The sequence below is a fragment of the Dermacentor albipictus genome, chromosome 4, assembly GCF_038994185.2.
Source record: "Dermacentor albipictus isolate Rhodes 1998 colony chromosome 4, USDA_Dalb.pri_finalv2, whole genome shotgun sequence".
In the NCBI taxonomy this organism is placed as follows: domain Eukaryota; kingdom Metazoa; phylum Arthropoda; class Arachnida; order Ixodida; family Ixodidae; genus Dermacentor; species Dermacentor albipictus.
Window position 1 is genome coordinate 165,037,158 of NC_091824.1, and position 25,677 is coordinate 165,062,834.

The 25,677-nt window shown below is 45.2% G+C and overlaps 1 protein-coding gene across 8 annotated transcripts in view; it reads left to right on the forward strand.

The window, feature by feature from the left end:
• Positions 1–25,677, forward strand: part of LOC135899961 (acetylcholinesterase-like) — a 478,426-nt gene that overhangs the window by 269,963 nt on the left and 182,786 nt on the right. The gene's annotated exons all lie outside the window — the stretch shown is intronic.

Sequence of the window (25,677 nt, forward strand, 5' to 3'; positions counted from 1 at the left end):
CCTCGACGGGTGAAACCGCGCTTCCTCGTAACCTGTTTCCTGTGCTGCTTGTTTCTATTTTTGCCCTCATCTAGACGTCACAGGTAGCCTGCACTTGCGGACTATTCGTAACCTTGACGCCGCTTTCCACAGAGTGAATATTGCTGCTTGCGGATATCATAGCACCATTTACGGCTGCTGTCACACGTTACATAATGGTTATTCCCCATACTCTGCTAATGCGTTCTTCGTCGTTATTGCATAATGCCTAGGCACCATTCGCCCAAAAGCATAAATAAATTCGTTACAGTGTCCGCCTGCCTGTTACCTGTCATAACAGTCATAACAATTATGATTGTCTTGTGATTCCTGGTGCAGTGCACTTTGTTTTTCGTGATTTCTGCTGCCAAATACGCCTTACATGTTTGCGGTTTCTCCGCTACCAAGAGCAGATGTTAACTTATGCATGGAAGAGCGTGGGGCCACGTCTATCAATAATGTAGCTCATTAAAATAATTGGTTATTCAACAACAGAGCTATTTCCACGCTACTCGATCAGTAATATATAATCCGGGCTCACGTGTCTTGCTTGGAAGGCAGGCCCACTCCTAATCTCACTCTGAACAGTCAGCGAAGAAAACCCCTACGCTAAACCCCCTGGGCTGCCTTTTTCTGAGAAGTCCACTCGAACATTCAATATTCGGCCATTTCTTCTTTTTTTTCGGTTATAATGTCGAGTGCGTGACCGAATAATGGCTATACTCTGGGCATTTGTGGTAAATTTTCAGAACCCAATTCACAAAGCTTCTTTTTTCGTGAGAACTGCTTGTCGTTGACCGGCTTTCTTCGCTGCTGGGAAGTTCTCAGTCACACGTGGTCGTTGTCCCTTCTCAGGAAGCACTCTAACCTAAGAATTCTTTTCTGAATACCGGCCCACATTTTATTTATAACATCGGCGTGTCATTCCCTGGTTGTATGGGTACCATCTTTCTCGCTTTCGCGAAGGTGAGCGGCCTTTCTCAATAGCTGTTCTTACATAGATGCAAGAGGGAGTTTCTTTTTATTCCTCAACGTTTTTATTGTTACAGCCGTTACAACTTCAAAAGGAATAGCCGTCATCATAATAAAGGGACTTATTTTTGTTTCTTTATTTTTATAATAATAAGAAATCGCAGTGATTTTCTTTGCTTTTATCATGTTCTGTTCAATGAAGATTTATTGTTTTATTGATCGGTCTTTTAGCCCAAGGTCAAAGCGTAATAAACTACATTGTTGGAGATAAGTTATTTCTGGTGTATTTGCGGCAACTTCCAGTTTTCACAAAATACTTGTGATCACTTTGCACGCAGATAATCTCCATGCGTCAATCTCACAAAAATGCTTTAATAGGCGAAAAGTTTCTTCCAGACAAACGCTTCATGCAGCAGCGTATGTGAAAAGAAAGTCCGTTTAACGTCTTAGGTTTTCAATAATTTATAGGACTGTGCAGTGAAGTCATGGTTGTGATAGTAAGCAGAATCTTTTTGTTACAGTCCCTGCTCTCTCTCTCTTCTTTTGTTGTTGTACGATTTATTCGTAATCGTAGCGTGCCTTCACTCTATTTTCATGGGTGTGATTTTCCTCGCTGCTTCCTGACCTGAATATTTGAGCCAACGCTCCTCACGAGCGTGCACAAAGGAAAATGCAAACGCACTTATGCGCCCGTGTCTCGTGGCACGTGGAAAACGGCCAAGTTTTCATGTGAGAAGCCCCTATGATTGGGTTACCCATTCAGCTCGGTCAGATGTCTACGCTGCCTCCTTAAAACCGGATTCTCGTGTGCTGCAGTTTTCCTCGGCGCGAGGTCGCTCGCTTAGTGGATAATAGTACATTGCGCCATGCACAGATGACCACAACTTCATGCGAGGCGTTATTTACACATGGGGGATCGAGTGCTGACGGCAATTTCTGGTTAGAGCGGCTGAAAAGCAAATGAATAGACCAAGAGCCTTTGATTCTTCGGTAGTACAGGTTTCCTTTTACAGCGAAGCTGTTAGCCTCTCGGTGTTCGGCATTTTTCGTGTCAGTCCGTAAACAAAAACTACCATTATCAGCAATATCACGAGAAGCCAACAAACACTGACACCAAGGACAACATAGGGGAAATTACTTGTGTCTAATAAATGAAATAAAGAAACGATAAATTAATGGAAATTAAAGTGGATGAAAAAACAGCTCGCCGCAGGTGGACACCGAACCCACAACCGAACTTGTGGGTTCGGTTCCAACCTGCGGCAAGCTATCTTATCATCCACTTTAATTTCCATTAATTTATCGTTTCTTTATTTCATTTATTAAGCACAAGTAATTTCCCCTATGTTGTCCTTCGTTCCAGTGTTTGTTGGCTTCTCATGATATGACTAATAAAAATCGGTACCGTCGGTTAACCCCCTCTCTTCTCGTTTATTACACAACGAGGGTCTAGAATACGGCAACATTGATGCCTTCTGGTAGCATGTGTGGATTTATTGACCAGTTGCCTTCAGCTAAAAAGATCACGTTCTCGTGACGCCTGCGGCACAAAGGACGTTCCACGTCCGCCGCTAAGGTATGTGAGTGGTGGCGCTGGCTAACAGTCCCAGGGTCCTACTAGGACACATAAATACCCAACAAAGTGGATGGGAAAACAGCGCCGCGGTAGCTCAATTGGTAGAGCGAAGGCTGTGGGTTCGGTTCCCACCTGCAGCGAGCTGTTCTTTCATCCACTTTAATTTCCATTAATTTATCGTTTCTTATTTCATTTATTAGGCACAAGTAATTTCCCCTATGTTGTCCTTGATGTCAGTGTTTGTTGGCTTCTCATGATATGACTAATAAAAATCGGGACCCTTGGCTAACCCCCTCTCTTCTCGTTCATTATAAGCAATGCCTCATACCAATTTTAAAGCCAGGGCGTCCGGCAAGGCACCTGAAGTCCTACCGACCAATATCCCTAACTTCAAACATCATCAAGTTAATGGAGCGAATGGTCTTGTTTCGCTTAGATGTCAGGCTAGAGGAGCTGAATTTTTTCCCTGATGTCATGAGTAGCTTTCGTCGCCGCCGTTCGGCTCTGGACAGCATATCAGACCTCGTCTCAGCACTCGAATTTGCTAAAAAAAACAAGCATTCCGCCTACATGCTCTTTCTGGACATACAGCAAGCTTTCGATTCAGTTCCGCATAGGGCGACTATTTTCGCTCTTGCAACCGCGGGAATTTCGGGTCGTCTGCTCCAGTTTGTGCATAATTTTCTGTCGGAGCGCCGGATGAAAGTGCGTGTCGGAGGAGTAACTAGTGAATACCGAAATGTCACCTGTGGTGTTCCACAGGGCAGCGTATTATCACCGCTTTTGTTTAACGCGGCACTCGCCGCGCTTCCAAGTCGTTTGCCTCGAGACACTGACTTCCCTGTGAGCATAGCTGTCTACGCAGATGACATTGCTCTGTGGATAAGCGGCCCTTCGCACCTTGGTCCGCGACTTCGTGCAAGCTTGCAAAGAGCTCTCAACGCTACTTCGGAGTACTTGGGTGAAGTTGGCCTGTTCATATCACCTGCTAAGTCGGCTGCAATAGCATATCACCCTAAACAACGCGCTCGTCGAACAATGAGCCGACTGTATCTTGACGAAACGCCTATAAGCTGGGTGCGACAACACCGTTATTTGGGCTTAATTGTGGATGATCGCATCTCTTGGCGTCCTGCCGTTAAATCTGTACGACGCAAATCGCACTCCCTTCTTAAGTATGTGGCCGCCTGAACTGCTCGAGGTGCTGGTTGCGACCAAACAACGGCTCTTCAGGTGTACCAGTCATCTGTACTCTCAGGCATGCTGTACGCATTACCAATTTTGAACATACCACCTAGTTTGATGGCCCAACTGGAGCGAGATCATCGCGTTGCCCTTCGACTAATGCTTGGATTACCTCGTGAGGCGCAATCTATTGCATTACTTACTGAAGCGCATCAGTTACCCCTGAGGCTGCAAGCAGATCAGAGAGCTCTGTATCACATTGAGCGTCTGCACCGCGCATCGAATGGTCAATCGCTCCTTGATCGTCTGATTCACCGCCCATTATCTCGCATGGGAAAAATGGTGCCATTATTTATGGATATCACTACCATTTCTGCACATGCTGCTTCAGATACGTCTCCGCCTCCAAAAACTATCACGAAACACGTATTCCCCATTTTCCTCACAATCCCTGACATGCACAAAAAGTCTGATATGGCTGTTTCGGCAATATTTCAATTGGCTCAGTCTCCCTTGTTCGAAAAGTTTCCAGATTATCTTCAAGTTTTCACGGATGCATCTGTACACAACGACGGTCAAGGCGCCTCTGCAGCTTTTTACTGCCCTTCAACAGAAGTACGACGTATCTTTCAAATACCTCATCCAACTTCGTCAACAACTGCGGAACTAGCAGCGATTAATGTTGCACTGAAATACGTGCAAGAGGAGTTAATTACATCGAAGGTTGTCATCTTTACGGACTCCCGTGCTGCCCTTAGCAGGTTACAACGCAGTGAGCTTGATTGTCCACTTGTGCGCAGCATTAATGACTCTTCGAGCAAAATTACATCTCGTGGGGTATGTCTCGTTGCTCAATGGATACCTTCACACGTAGGAATCGCCGGAAATGAAGAGGCTGATCGGCTCGCTTCAAGTTGCGTTCATAACAACTGCGACTGCCCAGAAATTACGTGCAAGCTTGATGACGCTCGTCTGCTGATTCGTCGCCACCTACTCAAGCAGCATCCAGATCAGCGCGTCGCAAATGGAACGTTCCCGCCTCCTGTTCGTGGTCGAGGCTTGCCTCGTCGCGCTAGAGCACAACTGCTCAAGCTGACGGTTGGTTGCGTGAACGTGCACGAACGTTTATACAGACAAGGGCGTGCGGAAAGTCCATTGTGTACGTCTTGTGGCTGTTACGAGACACTTCAGCACCTTATAATTGAGTGTCCCGCTTTCAGTGCGCAGCGCATGTCACTAGTGAGAAACTATCATCTCCTTGGCCTGCGGTGTGCGACACTCGAGGAATGTTTATACCCCAGTGGCTGTGCATCTAAACGTGATCAGGCCCATCGCGCCCTACTAACCTTTATAGACCTAACTAACTTAGGTTCACGTTTGTAGCATGAACATTCGACATTCTGTTGTAGCGTGACCTTCAGTGACCGGCCCTACTGTGTGTGATCAGTACTGTACCCTAACGCTTCTTCCTTCGAAGATGGGAGGTGGCGGGTTCAGACACCTTGTAGTGTATATTGTGAACCGGTGATTACGTGCAGGTGATTACGTGAAACGGTGATTACGTGCAGCTTCACTTGGCGTCTCATCGTGGAGAACACAATCAACCGCATAGCGAACTAGCCATGGACGTGGTTGATAATTGTGGAGGCTGTTCGACGCGGCGTCACTTTAATTCCGGCTGCAGAGTTCTACTTTAGTCTTTAGATTTGTCCTGTTGCAGTGTTCTACTTTGGTCTTTAGATTTGTCCTGTTTCTCTCCTTTCCTTTTTCCTTTTTCCTCCCCTCCTTCCTATCTTCCATTTCTGTGTTGCCGTCGCCTCCCTTCAGAAGAGTAGGCAGGCGTGGTGCCCCTTCCGGTGGCAGTTGCCAGCCTGCTCCTCGCTTTCCCTTTCCTGTTACCTGTGTATATGTGTATATGTGTGCAAAAACTACAATAATAACCCCTAAAGGGACACTAAATGTTACTATTAAGTCAACGTGGACTGTTGAAATACCATCACAGAAACCTCGAAACGCTTGTTTCGTGCGAAGGAGTGACTTGTTTTAAGAGAAAATGCTTTCTGAAGCGTCCGCGTACCTCTAGCGCAGTTCAAATCACCCGCCCTCTGATCGAGGAGTACTGACATCATGGTCTCATAGTGACGTTGCGCCATCGGTGAGTAGAACAGCGTCCGCAGACGGCGCTACGGCTTTTCTGCGCAAAACGCAAACGCGCGGCCAGAAACAGAGCCAAGACAGAGCCGACAGCAGAGTGAAAGCGGGAGTATGGTGGCTAGCGGAAGGAGAAACGCGCGACCGTGGGGCTCTTGCATTGCCCAGGGGGCGCTGCGAGAAAGGTGCCCTCTGTCCTAAAATGGGTCGTACCAAGCTCGATCGTCTGCTTCTGAAAGCACGTTTACAATATGGACCCGCCACTTTCGGTTGTGTTGTAGCACGGCCTGCTGTGTACATCGGGCGCCGAAGATTTTTCCAGGGGTGGCACGCTGCGTAAAGGTATGAAATTATGCAGTGCCGAATACGTGTACGCCGTTCAAGAATTAGGCGGCGAAGTTTTAGCACGGTGTCAATCGCAAGTGAAGCGAGTCGTGTATGAAGTGGAACTACAGGTAAGGTTTGCACGCTAGCTGCTAGATTCAGGCGCGCAAACGCGAGGAAATTCGTGCTATAAATGAATCCACAGCAGTGATAAGCAGACATCATGTGTACGGAACTGCTCAAGCACACGACGGTACGCGCCGCGATGTACGAACTGCTCGAGCGCACGGTCGTACGCGCCGCGACGGCAGTGGTCTTTCGACATGCCGCCAAACGGCGGGCCTCCTGCAATCTTTGTTGACTGCATGCCGCTAAACTGATGCAATGCATGTGAGCTCGCACGTACGTGCGAATCGCGCTGCAGCGCAAGCTCGTGCGCTGCACGCTTGATGTAGCTTTTAATGACAGCGCTCGAACATCGATGTGCAATCAATATTGCCTTGCTGCGCTGTCTCAACGTGCTGGCTTGAGATCAAGGATGAGCGCATTTAACTCTCTTAACCTGTGCTGCTCGTAGAGTAGTAGTGAATTGTCATCGAATGAGCCCGACCATTTGTGCTCATTTGCACACACTTCACCACTTCGCATCGGTGGAATTGTTAATTGTCGCTGTGGCAGGGTCTCGAATCGTGAATTACCAGGCATGCCTGCTGCTATGTCGGTCTGCTGTCGGTACTGTAGGTGCAAAAGACCGAAATTTTGAACGCAGATAATCAAGCAAGCTTGAAGACAGGCGAAGCAGTCAGCCTGGCACGAAGTTTCGCTTACTCAGCGCAACGAACTGCAGCTATGCAGCGCGCCCGACGCCCCACTTCGTGAGGCCTTGAAGGAAAACGGTAGAATCTGATGTTGGGATTCAGGCCTTCTTGTTCATGGCAGCCCACGACGCAGAAGTAATGACAGTGACGCCTTTTGGAGGCTGGGCTAGGTCTCTCCGGATCGGCATCACCGATTTCTTCTGCTCCTAGCATTACGTCCCACGGCACACGGAGAGTCCGTTTTCGTTAAACTATACACCAGAACACCGTGAATTCAAAGGGCGCCGCCATATTGATGAGCGCCGGTCGCGCCATCTATCCCAAGCGCCGCGAAGTAGCAGGCCTGGGCTGCCACGCCGGGAGATACGACCCCGCGCGAAAGCGAAACTTGGGCTTTTTAGCTGGGCGGAAGGCGTGTTTCACGTTTTTTCTAACCTGTCATTTTCGCTGTCTGGATTCAATCAAACTTCAAGACCTCGTGCAAGTCCACAATGGACACACTGAGTGCTGTGCAGACTGCAGAAGCGAATACATCGGGTAGGTACGCTATTACGTTTGTACAAACCGCGCGCTATATGCTAGAACACCTGTGAGCTTTTTGGCACGTAACCTGTGAAGGAAATTACAGCACTGTGTTGGTGCCATATATTATTAAAGCACGCAGAACACTGTCATCTGCACTTTCAGTTTGGTCTTGTTTGTAATGGTCTCTACTGGGTTGGCCGCGCTTGGCAACCAACTGGCGAGGTCGTTTGATTGCTTGGTTAGCAGACGCCTGCCCTTCACCACCTGCACATTGAAAACAAAATAGATGTTATAGTAAGAAGGGCTGTAGTTCTTTCCCATGCCATCATTGTTGCGAAGATATAAAGTCCTCTGAAAATGAAATAGAAAATACACCAGGCCAATTGTATCCTGCAACCACTTAAGAGTACAACATTCATAATAAAAGCCTACAGCACCCGAACAAGCAGCATATGAAGCTGAACCTGCACTCATTGGAAAATGAGGTACTACAGTAGTTATAATGTTCAACTACATGTGCATTAAAAGCCCGTATAACAGGGCGAGCATGACAGATGCAGGTGTTGTACAGTTGCACAAACCATGACAGGGCACGTAAAATTACCATCCCTAGTTAAAGCTGCATCATCAGGACCCCTTTGGTACAAGACAACAACCGCACCTGCATTCCAAGAAATTAGCCCCACCAACTGCAGCTACCTGGTACCAGACCTGTTTCGCTTGTGCGAGGCCATCGGATTGTTGGCGCTCCCTTAGAAAAGAAAACAGTGAAAAAAACTAGTGAGAACGATCAAAATTTTGTTACAAAATACAAGAATAATTAAGCACTTTATTTTCCTCGCCATATGAACGGAAATATTTTGCGCTTTGCCCCGCATAACAGCCCGCACGCAGTTTAGAGCTCAGGAGGCTCAAATGAATTCGTTACGAATGACACCTGCAACACCAGCTCGTAAAGGTAGGTGCGCTGCAAGAACACCTTCGGCAACGAGTAGTCGTCGTTTACGTTTTTGTGGACGCATGCTATGTGACGAGCAGACTTCGGTTTACTTTCACTAGCAATAACGCTCACCAGCAAGGCCTACAACTTGTCGTTCACGCTTAATGGTCATTCCGTGCACCAGCTGCAAGTATCGCTAACCGCAAACTCAACTGTTCCGCTTAACCGTCGGGAGCTCTGCCTGAATGAAAACACGAAAAGGCTTGCCTTTTTGTTATAGCCAAGGCGAAGCACCGGCGCGGGATTCTGCTCTGTAGGCTTGTTGCCCAGAAAGTGCTCGGAGCAAACCTGCGTGTTACACGTATTACGTTCGTAGGGCGCAAAGTTGAACGTGGCACCAAAATATACACAGATCGAATACTCACTCGTGCATTTTCACTGGGTTGGTAGTTCTTCCTATTCACTGCAGCTATCCACCGGTGGCGCAGCTTGGCATTCTTCGTTGCGGATGGAAATCGGCGCAGGCTGAAAACACCGCACCGGCACGATTCCCTACGTGTGTTGTGCTCTTCGCAAACAGCGCTAAGCGACCTGCTCCTTTTCCGCTGGTTGTTTTGGCATCCAAACACGACGCAATGATGCCCAGATGACTTCTTCTACTTTGGATCCGTGTGAACGGGCACATTTCCGCACTTTGGAACCCTAGAGCTGGCGCTTGCCATGTCTACTGGTCGCCGGCGAACACACTTTGGCAGCCCAGTACAAAACGGCGCCGGTCGACTGGGCAATCCGGGTGCGAGAGTATGCGTTCGGTTAGTCTGGGTGCGAGACTAGCGTGTTCTGGTCTATAGGCTGCAGCGAGCTCGCAGGGTGGTCGGCGTGGTCTGTGAGAAGTGAAGAGCCTTTTGGCACTCGCAACAGGGCATAAAAAAGCGCGAATCGACGCAAAACTCGGCCTAGAAACGTGCTTCGCCACAACCAGGGCTCAAGACGACCCAAGCTGGCACGACCCAGATGTCGTTTCCCGCACCGCCACCAGGCGCCGCTACTATACCTCAAGCTCCAGCGCAAGACACCCATAAGCTGGTACTTCATGCTATGACGCAAACTTCGACGCTCGTCGCACTGGACCCTGACACCGACAGACTGGCTCGCGATGGTGGGCTCAACTTCAGCGATTTGAGCACGGACGAGCGCGACCTGCTGCTGAGGGCTCGCGCTGCCGGCGTCGTTGCGTACTACGACGGCGGCCTCGACACTGGCTCTCCGGAGCGGGAAAGCAACGAGGGCTTCCCACGACATCACATGGACGTGGCATTCTCGCTGCTTGTTCCAAATGAAAGTTTCGCGAGCCAGCGGAACCCTCACAGCACGACGCGATAACGAAACTACTGAAACTCCAAAGCGTGCGCGGCGCAGAGTCGAGCGCGCAGAGTCGAGCGAAAACGAAACCTTTCGAACACCCATATTACTGAAGGGTAACGTCAAAATGTTATTTTTTCTTAGAATCGAATAGACGTAGACAAGTAGCATTTTTTTGAGTCTTATAATCGAATGAAATTATATTTTTAATACGAGTAGTTGAGTATTAGTAACACAAATCATGAGGAGTGCTTTCGTCATCGGGCTAGTACCGGCATGTCGCTGGGGGGTTCTCAAATCGTGTCATGCATTTACCTCAATTTCTCGGTTACTAAAGCTCTGTTCGCGATTATATTGACGCCTTAGACGTTCTAAAACATTGCTCTACCACTTTAACTTGAGTTTCTGGTAACCTTTAGTGTCCCTTCAAGCAAGGAAAAATGCAATGGTTCATCCTCCTCGTAATACAGAGACTACAATCACTCAAAGTGAAGCTAACTATGCATAGACTCATTAAAATCATGCATAGAAGGCACAGAACAGCGTACGCTTCAATAAATGGTAAGCTAAAATCAAGCATCTATGGAAGCGTGCTCTATGTAGACATGTATGGACGATGAGGATATGTGCTTTAACGGACTCCGTGTAGTGGGACTGGGAGGACCGGGAGGAAGTGGGAGGACGGGGCCAATTTATTGTTCTGGGGGTTTTTCAACAGGCTGTTCATGATCTGTCATGGGGATTCCGCAATGACTAGTCTGAAAAACGTTTATGGGATTGGACTAACGTTAACAATTTCACATGTGTAAATGCTAAAGTTGTCACTTTCGTGCGTTCACAGTCGCGTTCTGTCTTAGATTTGACATTTGCTACCTTATGTGTTTCCATCTCTTCTTGGGCTGTGGTCGACGCCGCCACTAGTAGTGCCACCGCCCCATTGTGATGGATATTAACAAGTCTCTGATTTCGGTAAAAAGCATGCGCAGAATTTTGTGGTCTATTAAACATTTAAATATAGTTTACGCTGAACTTTGTCTTCTATCACAGGTATGAAAAGAGATATTAAAGCGGCGAGCCTTTCTGCAATACTGAAAGGTACCATTAAAATATGAGTTTGTAGTGTAATCAACGAAAGGCAGTACTGATTATTTATGGTGGAATAGTGATTGGCGCACGAGATTATAGACGCCGAGAAGCTGTATAGAAGAAACCTATTTTAAACCAGTGCCCTACTAATTGGAGTAATTATAAGTATACTGCGGTTATATTTAAGATAACAATTTCATTAGCGAAGGATAATTGTGATGAAAAACTGTGTAATTTTTTATCGAAAAGTAGTAATTAAATGTGGGCAGTTTCCACTATCAGTGTAAGGCTGGGCCACAGCGGAGCTAGTTCCGGCTTTCGCTAAGTATTGCTAGGTTTTTCTAAGATTCGCGAGGTTATACATGGCTCGGGCAGGTTCACACTAAGTGTTGCTAGGTTTTGCGAGGTTATGCATCACTTGGCTAGGTTCACACTAAGTGTTTCTAGGTTTTGATAAGTCTTACAAAGTTATGCATGGCATAACTATGCTCCTACTAAGTGTCGCCAAGATTTGCTAAGTTTCGACAAGATTTTGAGAGGTCATGCATGTCCAGTCCGGTAAGCCACACAAGCCCCAGCTAGTCACACGCATGCAAACCGCAGTACGTGCATCATAATTTATTATGTACAGTGCTTCACTACCAGTCGTCACCATCGTCGATTCTTGACCTCCGGCCATTGTCGTGGTCGTCGTCGTGGTCGGTGGCGTCGGGGAAAGCGTCACAAAGCACTTGCAAGGCTGAACTCTTCTGTTGAATGTTCCGCACCCAGCTCACCGTGGAGAAATTCACGTCGAACCAGAGCCGGTCACAGATGGGGCAGCTATGCCCGAACTCTATGTCCAGGAATTCGCACTGGTAGCGGCCGTTTGCACTGCCCATGGATTTGCAGGCTTGGCGGTGGAAATTCTTGGTGAATCGGTGACCGATTCCCGGAGGCGCCGAGCATTCAGTCCTCAGCGTTCGCTGTCTGTGGCCCGAAACTCGGGATCCTCGGCTCGGCAACAGCGTTTGTCGGCGGTGGCCTCGGCGCGATGGGCACGATCGGCTCTCCTTCGTCGATCGTCGTCCCACTGAGCCGGGCGCCGAGCTTCCGTGTAGGTCACAGACGTCACAGCAACGCCCAAGCTATATGCCTAGAAATTCTCGCTGGAATCGGCCGTCCGCATCCCCCGTGTCTCAGCGGGCTTGACGCTGGAAGTTTTGGAGCAGTCGCAGGCCGGGATCACTTTCTTGGCGACGTCGAGCGTTCAGGCACCGACTCTCGCGTTCCCTGGACTGAAACTCGGCATCCTCGACTCGGCGTCGCCTCTTCTCAGCCGCAGCTTTGGCGCGGTGTTCCAGATCAGCTCGGTGACGACGCATCACCTCTCGCTAGGCTGTACGGCGTTCTTCCTGGTAAGCCGCTTCTTTTTCGGGTGTCCGGACTTTCTTCGGTCTTCTCATGACAGCAGCATGTACGTACGCAGTAGAGGAGGCGAGAGGTGTGCCGGCGCGCCGGCCAAGCTTTTACTCGCCTGTGACGCCGCGACTCCACCTTACGACCGTGGGGTGCGAGGAGGTCACGTGGCTTGGTGCTCTCGCAGGTGGTTGCTAGGCAACGCGAAGCGGGCACATCTGGGCTGAGTTCTATAGTAACTCTCCACGGCGGAACGAAAGCTTAAACAGCTCCGCTGTTAAAAAGAACTGTTTAGGTTTCTCCACTCTCGCAAGGATGTTCGAGTGGCCGTAAGTATTGACTCAGTTCTTCTGTCACCAAAAGGATTGCTAGAATCCTTAGATAAAATTACTAAGGGTTTAGAACAGCGCTTTACAATTCAACTGCAAGTAAACTTTGTAGGGGCTCTGTCAAGGGATCATTTCTTAGAGGTTACAATGGAAGAGCTTCAACACCTTGTTGCGTACGTGTGCGCACCTGCTGCGTGAAGGTGGTTACGTGCTGCAGATAGCATAGATAGATAGATAGATAGATAGATAAACTTTATAAAAAGAATAATCAGAAAACCGCTAATGGTCGGGGCCCTTAGTCCAGGGCTCCGCTGGCTCTTGCCATCTTCTCAGCTCTCTTTATCAGCTTGAGCTGGTCGTCGAGGGCCGAGCTGGACAGCAGTGCCTCCCATTGCTCCCTCGTGGTGTTCATGTCTAGGTGTTCTATGTTTTGTAGTGTGCACTCCCACGTAATGTGGTATAGGATTGGCGTGGCCCCACACCATGGGCATTCATCCCTGTAGGCTGTGGGGTGTATCCGATGTAATATGTGTAGGTTCGTGTAAGTGCCTGTCTGGAGCCTACGCCAGGCAGCGGCATCTTCTGTCTTTAGATTTCGATGGGGTGGTGGGTATCGCAAGCGACGCCCTCTATGGTAGTTAACGATGGCTGAATACTCGAGGCCGACAGGGTCCGGTTGACAGGGTGCTGCAGATAGCAGCACGCAAGCACCTTCCGACGCCTGTATGCGGTATCCCAGCTCCGTCTTAACAATTGCGCGCGCGCTCCCATAGCGCAGGCAAGCAAGGACCGAATCCCGCCGGAATATCCACCAATTAGGGAAGCCCGTTGATCATCCCGTGGGCGAAATGACAGTCGAGTGAAAGTGTTTTGTGATCCTTCCTGCGTCCAGGCAGGTAGGCGAGGGACATAGAACTCGCGCAAACGCAATGCAATGGAATGGCGTCGCACAACTATTGCGAGCGCTCGGAACCCCAAAAACTAGACGACAAGCTTATCTCGCACATGTCTGCAGTCTGAGATACAAAGAAATCTTCAACTGTTAATTAACAGTTAGGCTGCCTTTTTATACGCCGAGTATATTTCAGTTTTTAATACAAAAGTGTCGTGCTTTGAGCTTCCAATTGTAGATTCGCGTAATCAAAGCAGCAAACAAATCCTGTGTTGCAAACTTGGCCAGTAAAATTATGCTGTGGAAAGTTCAGTTCAACTTGGCACTCATTTCTGGTTGCGCTAGCAGGCCAGTAAACATACGTTCCCCACTGCAGTGTATGTGGTATAGATTCTCCTGACTCTGCTGGGAGAACGGTTGTTCCACGCCGGCCAATACCAAACGGGCAGCGCTCGACCACCTTCGAATTTCTTCAGAAAGGTACAAAAAAAGTACACTGTTTTACTTTTCTGAAATATTTTGGCAAATAAATGCGTATACATGATGGCAATTTAAAGCTGACCAGTTATGAGGGAGAACGATACCAATAATTCAGTGTTTCACGCATTTTTGCATTACATTTTTGTAACCATTTTATAATTTTGTTTAATTAAAATGGTTTTACACAATACTTTCTTGTTTTCCTTGGTTTATCAATAACTTAAAGTTATAACTTACTTAAACTTAAACTTAAACTTAAACATAACTTAAAGTTACAGCACTCCACAGAAGTCATTCAACAACAGTGATCGCCTATCACACCTGAAGCTACATTTATAGAATTGTGCCTCGAGCGTACTAATTGAAAAAATTTTATTTGAAGCTGAATACTGCCCATCTGCTCTCAAAATTCTAAGTTCAAAACAAAGAAATTATGTTCGGTCATGATTATAGATGCTAGTAACACTCTGAAATGAACGTTGAAGAAATGCGTTGAGAACCTGAGAAAGCAAATCTTAAAATTCAGCTTCAGCAGTCCAACGTTTTGGGTAATGCTTCGACTTCGCCTCGTAGCATCTTATAGCCTGCAATACAAACCATGATGACGCACATGGGGTTAAAAAGCCGAAGCTGGATTTGCTACTCATTGCTTGAACAGGAATTTGCGCTTGACATTTTTACAGTTCTTGTTGCAAACTGAATTTCGTGTACGTTCTTTGCAAGCGGGATAAAAGTCAAACTTTTGCTGTCTCATCTAGCACCTTTAATGAGAAGCTGAAATTGCGTGTGCTGTCGCATTTATCAAGATTGTGTGGAGAATTGAGAATCCGACTCAATCCGCGCAAATCCGGCTCCGGCATTTAAAAGTTGTTATGAGGTAAAGTCGAAGTGTGACCAAAAACACTGCAGTAGTAACGCTCAGCTTAAAAAAAAACATAATAATTCTGGAGAGCATAAGTTGCCTTTATTAAACGTTGTATATTGGGAGTTGGTGTAATTGTTTATGTAATAATGTGGTGTTTCAGCCTTGGCTTGTTGAAGCTTATTCTAGTGCACGCGTCTCTCTCTCTCTCTCTATTTGTCTCTGTGTATGTATGTGTGGCATGCTTGCATGGGTGTGTGTGTAGGTGGGAGGGACCGGGAGCGGGATTGCTTTTAGATGCCCGCTTTTGTCCTACGGCACTTGATCGAGGGCTATTATTGCACAGCTTTAATAATCCACTGGCGGATTCGGGGAGAGGACCTTCTTAGACTTGGTAAACGAAGGTCCCCCTGAGCGACTACAGACGTCGTTTATGGCATGAAGCCAAGAGAAATTTTTTTCTTCATTTCCGTTCCTTTCATTTTAGCTCAATAAAAGAGGCTGAAAAAAATGATAATAATGAATATTACACAGAAATCGAAAAACAGCTGCGTGTTTCTTCTATGTTAAGCAGAATTTATACGAGAACATGACGTCGCTTATACGTATACACGAGCCCCGTTAAATAAAACCAAAGCACGAGAGAAGCTACGCCAGGAGTTCCTTCACTGGAACTGAGGTTAAACAGTGCGACTAAAACAAGGAGACGAGGAAACAAATACCACATACAAGCGCTGACTGCAAAGTGGAAATCTATTTGAAATGCTCCCGCCATTTAAACCTTTTTCAGCATAGGCATGCGTACACCAGTCGCAAAATCATCTGCAAATCAGCAACATCATAATATTTCATCCAGAAAAGCTATTTCTTTTCCCGACAAGGCAAGAGATGGAGCGCTTACACATTTATCTCCTTCCTTTCTAATGCAATAAGCCTTTATTATCTCCCTTTCCCTATAAATTTTTTTTTTCAAAAATGGGAGTGCAGCGACACTTCTTACAATGTGCTGCTAAATGACTCCCATAGCCATTCTTTAGATTACTGCTGTGCTGACGACCTCTTTCATTGAAACACTGTCCCGTTTGACCTATACAAGTTTATCCACAGCTGAGCGGTATCTGATGGATAACGTTGCGCCTGCAGTCAGTAAAACGGGATTTATGATTTGTGGTGCACAGGGGCCTTACGCGCGTTTTCATACGATTACATATCGAGGACAGCTTACACGGGGCACTGAAAAGCAGATTAATATTATGTCTATTGGAAACTTTCTTTAGATTGTGTGACAACTTGTGCAAGTATGGCACCACGTGCGCTTGTCCTTGTCTTTATCCTTTTCTTTTTGTGATCTTTATGAACTTATTTTCTCTTTCTGCTAGATAACTTTGCGTACTGAAGTGATCACAGAACTGGGAAAGGCTGCGCTCTGTAATCGCGCTATCCGATTTTAAAAACTTTGATCGCACTCATGCTCACACGACTTACTAATTGCGGCCTTAATGCACGTGGTGGCTATGCCTCTCTTAATCAATTTAGAGTGCGCGCTGTCGTAGGCGCTATCTGATTTTAAAAACTTTGATCACACTCATGCTCACACGACTTACTAAGTGCGACCTTAATGCACGTGGTGGCTATGCCTCTCTTAATCAATTTAGAGTGCGCGCTGTCGTAGCACAACAAGTTTTTCTTAGATCTGGGATGATATCCCCAGCATACATGCTCGTCTAAAGAAAAACAGAGACTAATATCTAGAAACTGAATACGGTTGTTAATTGGCAATTCATACGTGAGCTTAAGACCTCCCGATGAGTTAATGAATAAGTCTAAATTTCTTCGATCGCGTCATGAAAATGCCTACAAGTATCTTTCTTCGTAACAATTAAGTAGTCGTCAACGTACCTAACACTCACGTTACAGGCATGTCCACCAACTTAGCAGAAATTACATTGTCAACCGAGTATAAAATAATATCACATAAAATGGTGACTATGGCTGATCCTATACAGATGCCAGTGCATTAGATGTAGAACTGGCCATCATAATAAACAGCCGTTATCTCAGTTCTAAATATGAACCAACTAGCCCTCATCAAAATCTTAATAATGCAAATTTCTTCTGCGATGGGCTCCTTCCTCTCATCACCAGCCTTTCAAGACGCAGCATACGTATGTGTCAGCCTCATCGCCATAACTACTTGCCAGTCATGTTCCTTGGGCTACTACCTGAGAAGACGCATCACGCCAGCTGAAATCATAGGCCTTTTTGGTTTCATAGAACCCTCTTGGGGACACGCAAAAAGGATGTGCAAATTACTGAAGTCTAAAAAATGGCGCCAAACACGACTATACAATGATTGGCTGAAAGTACTCGTTGAAGAAAGAAAATATCCCTGCAAAAAGGACCGAACGCTGCGCGAGTGCGAGACAATGTCGGGCAATGTACACAGTTCCTGTGGCGACGCACCAGGATCTTTTTACCGAAGCCGTGCGCTAGGATCACCAGCGTCAACGTAGTCACCACGCTTGGGGAGGCTGCGATTCCGGACAAACTTAGGAGGACCCTGGAAAAAGGTCCGAAATACAGTTTTTAGCCGAAGTTTACAGTTCCACAGCTCCTAGCCATGGGTAGAAGCATAGAAGACAGAGCTGAGGATCAAGACCGTGAACGAGTTGTCGGTGGAGTGGTAGACGGTGTCCTAAAGCACGCACTATGTGGAGAATGCTCATTTATGCCACCCATAAAGAAAATTGTAACGAACCTAAAGAATGATGCGCTTGAAGTACTACAGGCAGATAAACAAGGCGGCATTGTCGTTCTACCTAAAAGCCTTATGAACCAAAAATCCAAGCAACATATTGCAAAGAATTTCAAAGTTGTTTCTTTCGACCCGAAAAAGCAAAAGTAGGCCGCCCTGAAGCTACTCAGACTTGCACCTGGACTCGTTACGGCAGTGTGTGAACAAAGCGGAGACGGAGTTCCTTGACGTTTTCTTCACTTGCAAAACCCACAAGCCTGAATACCCTTTTAGGGTTATTGTTTCCGAGAAGAAGTCATGGCAATGTCATGTAGGAAAATTTCTGCAAGGCCATCTGAAGAAGTTGCCGATAAATGACCCTTTTCTGGTAAGAAGCCTTTAAGAAGTTATCTTGGCGATAAATGAAGACCGGGAGACTGCACTAACCGCTTTTTCAATAGATGTAGAGAACTTATGTTTTTCTGTGCCGCGCCATGGATTGTGTGCGCTGTGCGCGATAGGATAGAAGATTTTGGAGAAGTCAATTTTCAGAATCCTGTTGGTGTCAACAGCGACAATTTTTTAACGCCTTTATATTTTTTATCTTCATTCAACTGCTGGTAATTATGACGGGCAATTCTACATCCAACGCAATAGCATCTGTATAAGATCAGCCATAGTCCCAATTATAGGTGGCATTCTTTTATCCTCGGTTGACAATGTAATTTTTGACATTGTAAAAAGTTGGTGGACGTGCCTGTAACGCGAGTGTTTAGATACGTTGACGACTACTTAATAGTTACTAAGAAAGATACCTGTATGCATTTTGGACTTGTTCATTAACTCATCGGGAGGACTTAAGTGCACGTACGAATTGCCAATTAAGAACAGTATTCAGTTTCAAGATATTAATATTTGTTTTTCTTTGGACGAGCACGTATGCTGGGGATAATACCCCATATCTAAGAAAACCTTGCTGCGCCATGACAGCGCACACTCCAAATTGATAAAGAGAGGCATAGCAACTACGTGCATTAAGAGGAAGCTTTAGCTCGGGCCCAACTCCGACGCGGCCTATTCAAATACATGTAAAACGCAATAACGTTTTTCTGAGATAGCTTCTGGGCCGATTTTAATGAAATTTGTTGCATTTGACTGAGAGAGTTAAATGTTAGTGACTGTGCGTAGCGGAATTTGGATTTGGGCTCTGAATTTTGTTAAAAAGATTTTTTTAAATGCGGTAGTTTGGAAAAATAGACGCTCGAAGTCTAGAAATTCATACCCTCCATTAAGAACAGATATCGCGGTTCTGCATGCGGTATTCATTAGATCATTGAAAGCGGACAATTTCAAAACATCATTTTATATCTTACGTGAATTTGTTAGTATTTTTACAAGGGTCTGCAACAGCTGCATTTCCATATTACTAAATTTTTTGAGATTCACGTGTAACATATCAATTTTGTCGGCTTTCGATGTACTAATAGATTCAATTCACAACATTATATTATAATTTTTTGTTGCTGACTTACAGAGTTGTAAACTTGATAGTTCCGTTCTTGAAACTTTTCTATTTTTGCCAATCTTTAATAAAAAATCGACGACCTCAATAAAAAATTTGAAACACGCAGTCACTAGATTTTAAGTTTTTATTTTAAATGCAATAAACCTCGTCAAATTTCGTGCACCGGTTGCCGAGAAAAACGAATTCTCGTTTTACATGTATTTATATAGGAGCACCCGAGCTAACGCTTCCAAGGCAGTACTTAGTAAGTCGTGTGAGCATGAGTGTTATCAAAGTTTTTTTAAATCAGATTGCGCGATTACCGAACGCAGGCTTTCCCAGTTCTGTGATCACTTCAGTATGCGAAGCCATCTCGCAGAAAGAGAAAATAAGTTCCGAAACATTATAAAAAGCATCTTGGGTACTAGGCGCGAACACACACAAGAAACAAGGAAGGAGACAGGTTAGAGCGCCTGTCCCGTCTCCTTCCTTGTTTCTTGTGTGTGTTGGCACCAAGTACCCAAGATGAATTGTGACTAACTCGCCCAACCAGACGTCCTTTTAATCACAGAAAGAAAAGGATCAAGACAAGAGACAAGCGCACGTGGTGCCATACTTGCACAAGTTGTCACACAATCTAAAGAAAGTTTCCAATAGACATAATATTATTCTGCTTTTCAGTGCCCCGTGTAAGCTTTCCTCGATATGTAATCGTATGAAAACGTGCGATAGGCCCCTGTGAACCACAAATCATAAATCCCGTTTCACTGACTGCAGGCGCAACGTTATCTATCAGATACCGCTCAGCTGTGGAAAAACTTATATAGGTCAAACGGGACAGTGTTTCAATGAATAAGCTCGTCAGCACAGCAGTAATCTAAAGAATGGCTATGGGAGTCATTTAGCAGGACATTGTAAGAAGTGTCACTGCACTCCCATTTTTGAAAAAAAAATTCATAGGGAAAGGAAAAGGTAAGAGGGAAAGGGAGATAATACAGGCTTATTGCATTAGAAAGGAAGGAGATAAATGTGCAAGCGCTCCATCTCTTGCCTTGTCGGGAAAAGAAATAGCTTTTTTTGATGAAATATTATGATGTTGCTGATTTGCAGATGATTTTGCGACTGGTGTACGCATGCCTATGCTGAAAAAGGTGTAAATGGCGGGAGAATTTCAAATAGCGCTTGTCTGTGGTATTTGTTTCCTCGTGTCCTTGTTTTATTCGCGCTGGTTAACCTGAGTTCTAAATATGAACCAACCAACCCTCATGAAGATCTTGCTAAGGCAAATTCCTTTACTGGGTTCCTATACACGATTTGTACATTTGACACTTTTGGAAGTACACTCTCAAGCGATATTGCCACTTAGATGCGGAACTATCTCTGTGACCCTTTTTCAAACGCCTTCAACTTGCTGTAATACGCGTGGAAAAGGCAAAATGTATTACGAAGACGTTCCAAGAGATCAAACCCAGCGACACAGAATATTTCGGAAACCTAAGAAATCAAAATAGGTTCGGTTGTGTTCTAGTTTCTCTTTTTTGATATTTTTATTTATTTTTACCTGGAGAAAGTTTCGATGGCAAGGCCTCAAGCTGTAAGTATACAACCTTTGTAAAAAATGTTTTCGGATTGTGCACGTAAAATTCCCTTAATAAACAAAACTCACAGACTAAGTACTCTAGTTCTTTTAAAGTAGTTCACTCGACTATCTACGCACACTTGCCTCAGTTTCTGTAGGTCATGGAAGTAAGCATGGAAAGCATCATACGAGATGCTCTTCAGCAAACTAGTCGCAGAAGTTTATATTGCATGCATATTTTCATGGCGCTTCGAATTTAGCGGCACTTTCAGAGAAGGAAACTAAAATAAATTCCTTGCTCACTGGTCGCGTAATTATGAAGAATCTGATAGAGCAGTAGTATGTTTTGCCAGTGGTATCTCGCAAAACATTGCCGAAATGGTTGTCTGCATGACGACAAATGAGGTCGGTGCCGCCGCATTGCTTGGTGCAAACTTTTTCTTTTCATGCCAGCTTAAAAGTTTTTGTTTATTCCGTGTCCTGCCGGCGCATATTGATGGCGCATTAAGCATATAGCGTAAAACAATGAGATTAACATTGTCGTTGCCTTTAATGGCTGCTGCTTCAATTTTGTAGAGGAAGACGAACCCTGATCTCGCCACTAGGGCGCTTCGTTCGAGGTACAGGCTGCTAGCAACAACTTTCACGTCGGGCCGTGATGTTCAAGAACCCTTAGATAGTTGCACGTGCGTGAGTTGAGCTTTATGTGGTTCCCGTTAAATGCTGTTTCAAAGCAGTTTCTGCGGAACATTTCATGGCCTCTTGAAAAAAAGTTGGCTTAGGTATGTAATAAATTACATAGAAGTCTTTGATTATATTACTTATGAGATGTCGTTAAGAATACAAGTACAACCTTTCCTCGACCTTCGAATTGCATGGACTGCAATTAGAGCGTATAAACATATTACAGTAGATTCTCGTTAAAAAACACTGGAGCTGTCAAAACCTGTTTGTCTCATCAGAATTTCGTCCTAATAAAAATGATCTATATACTTAAGGTATGATTCTATTCTGATGAATCGAAATATCGACTACACGAAACTATCACTGAAAGCATTAAATTCAAAAACTAAATTGAAAAATCTGTTGAGTTTGCTTGCGCTCACCTTTCCCTTCCTTTCGCCTCACACTGTTTTCTTTTTTTCGAGTTTTTGCGCTAAAAACCCTCATGGTAAGAAAACACCAACTCGCCATGAAGAAGTTTTCCAAATGATGTACTCAAAGCGTGTCGTACATCTCTAGTTATAATCCAATTTTGTGACATGGGCCTGTGGTCTCTTCCTATGGAAAATAAACAATGACACCAGCACTCATTTTTGTAAACAAGCTCACCAGTTTTGTTACAAGACCAATTTAGTAGCCTCATGTTCATTAACGATACGTGGAAGTTCTGCACATGCAACCTTACCATGTGAGCAAATTATTCAAGAAAGTCGCCTAGAACGGTTAAGATTTCGCATCACAGATATTGTAATGTGTATATAAAAAGTTTAGCAATGAATACAAACCAAAAGCACATATTGGAGTCCATTTGAAGCAAAGCCTCAATAAACCAATTAAATGCGATGTATTACCAATGGAGACCGGGAAAATTGTGTTTACTTTCATCCTTTTTCACGTGTAATCTCAAGCAATGGTTTTTTTTATATCTACAAAAACGCTCACACCTTTAACTTCACTCAATTTTGATACTTATGAACCGCATAGTTCACAAACCACGCCGAAATGCAAGCACAAAGTAAGGCGGATGCACAGTCTCAGAAGTCTGAGTCTCAGACCCAGCGATGTCGTGAGGCCGAAGCCGAAGTATGATGCTTGTCAATAAAAAAAAAATCGTCAGTCTACTTGAAATCCCACATAAAAAAACTCGAATCTCTACCAAAAGAAAAAAATATTATTTGATTTATATACCTTCGTTACGACAAAAAAAATTTCCCCTCTTCTAACCTTTCCTCCTTGAACCTGCCTTCCCTGGTAGATCAGCGTCATGAGGGAAGCCTGAAACTGTCTTACACCACTGTTAACTGTGAACGCTACTCATCCTTGGAATATATTAAATTCGTTAAAGCATTTAATATCGAAAACTTTCACCCTCTAAATATGACATCTCAGTGCGCCAGGATGGATAAATTAAAATATAGTTTTTTCCCCGCTCCATGGATATGTGGAATCAGCTACCCCTAATACTCGAAATTTGCCATGTGATAAATTTGTTAACGCACGCACAGGTTACATACTTTGCGATTCATAGGGCCACGTACTGTATATTAACATCGGAACTGTTTCAAGCTTTCGTTCCGCCGTGGAGCGTTACAAGAAAACTCAGCCCAGCTGTGCGCCGCCTCGTGTTACCTAGCAACCACCTGCGAGAGCACCGAGCCACGTAACCTCCTCCCACCCCAAACACGTAGGGCGGAGTCGTGACGTCACAGGCGAGAAAAAGCTCGGAACAGCCTGCGCGGCGACACACCTCTGGCCTCCCTCTCTCCGTGCGTACGTGCTGCTGCCATGGGAAGACCGAAGAAAGTCCGGACGCCCGAAGAAACGGCTTACCAGGAAGAGCGCCGTACTGCCAAGCGAGAAGCGATGCGCCGCCGCCGAGCTGATCCGGAATACCGCGCTGAAGCTGCGGCTGGGAAGAGGTGACGCCGAGCCGAGGATCGCAAGTTTGAGTCCAGGGAACGCGAGAGTCAGCGCCTGAACGCTCGAAGTCGCCGAGAAAGTGATCTCGGCCTGCGACTGCTCCAAAACTTTCAGCGTCAAGCCCGCCGGGACAACATTGCAACTTAACAAAACCAAGGATAACCTCGTTAAATGTGCAAACAACTTAGGCAAGCCGCGTAAAAGCTTGGTGATCACATTCTCCGCTGTTGACACTAGCCTTGCACCACTAGGGCTAGCTGCGCACGTTTTTTTATGTATATATGCACTTATGTATGTAGTGAGACCATCTTCTTTTTTCTTCATTTCTTATATATGCTTTGTGCGCTGCTGTGTGCGTGGCACCTTTGATCTTTGATTTTTGTACCCCAATCCTGCGGCAACCCCATTAGGGGTGCCTTATGAATAAATAAATAAATAAATAAATAAATAAATAAATAAAGAGTGTACAGTAACTGTAGCATACGCTAAAGATGATGAAGGCGAAAGCCTGCACGCCCACGAGACATTCATTAATTTACGCACTTGACCTTTTCGTTCTAACGCGTTTTACTTCCTATTACTTGTTTTCTTCCACCGATAGTCATGGTCTTGAGTGCCTTAAGTAACTCTATCCTAATACAACCATGCCTTAATTAATACGAAGGGCAGTGGGTGCGACTCTCGACCTTCAAAATCTCAATTGGAATCAAACTTCGAGATATGGTCGGTTCGCCCGTATCACCAAGTGAGTTCGGCTCCCACCAAAGGTCGTGGGTCCGACTCTCAACATTAGCGATGGCAATTGGGATCCAAGTTGGAGATATAAGGCCAGCTCACCCACATGTCCAAGTGGGTTCGATTCCCAACAAAGGTGGTAGGTTCGACTGTCCTAATTAACTAGATCTTATTAACTGTACCTTGATTAACTTTCTCATAATTAACACCACTGGTCGTGCTGACGCTTATTCGCCTCGGTTTCACGCTTTCTTATAAAGAAACTGATGTCCTCATTTGCCCTAATTCACATGAAAGGTCGTGGAATCGGCTCCTACCGAATGTTGATGGGTTCGACTCACTATGAATTTGGGTGCCATGAATTTTGGTGCCATAACGCCGCATGGCGTACCGCCGGACACCAGATTTTTCTTCTCATGAGCCGTCAAAGCGTTTCGTCTTAATCAATAAATAAGCATCACAACTTTTGTTACGTGCTTGTTTTTTTTTTCCGGGCCGCCTGTGCAGAAACCACAGTCTTTGTTGCCGGCTGCTTGAATGTGACGTCACCGACTGCAACAACACCGGCTACAAACGAGACCGAGGAGTGCAGCGCTTTGTAATCATATGGTGCTTGGTCTGAATCGACGCAAATTTGCGAAATTATTTCTTAGTTCATTTTTGTTTCAGGGCATTGAGCGTGATGTTACAAGCAGTCGTGATGTAACAAGGATAGAGATACCGGATGTCCAGGTCATTACTACTTTAGCAAAGGGAAAATTATCCCTAACCGAAAAATTCCCAAATCTATCGCAAAGATCAACCACGTAGTTTCAAGCTCTAACATACCTTTAACCGTACATTCTTTTTCTTTATGATAGTGGCTGCTTATCACCGGGTTTCCGCTGATGTGGAGAGACGATGTTACAGTGCATGGTTTTTTCACCATCCCTACAACGTGACAGTGCTAACAGGCACATGTACGCGACTTCATGTCAAAGCTCTCTGAAAGAGTGACCGCTATGTTTCCACGGCTACGTTGCTGTACAGCATGATGTAAGTGCACATTCCAACTGAGCATAGCGTTTTATTTATTTTATTTATTTATTTGTACATGCTGCAGGAGGGCTATTGCTATTATGGCTATTAATAGGAGAGCTGTTGCAGGAGTGGGTAAATACAGTGGTGAACGAAAAATAAAGTGAAATCAACAATGACTCTTACAACATTTGTAAGATAGTCAAAGAACTGGAAAATGGTTTTCATCGATTCTTAAAAGGAACGAAACAGCAGTATACATACACATAAAGTATAAACTAAACCTAATTTAAGTAGTTACACATACTGGTTTTCATAGAGAGCGCTTTCGAATTCACTTATCGGGAGTAAACGAAAGCAGCCAGGTAAGGAATTCCATACTTCTATATTGTGAGCATGAGTGCGGGTAACGAAGGTGCACTTGAAAGTATTTGAACGGGCATATTATAGAAAGGGTTAAGATTAAGCTCTTGGAAGGAACTTGTGCAAGAAGGCTTGGTAAAAGATATGCAAGCTGTGTTTGAAGTGTGATAGGACTTGTTAATTA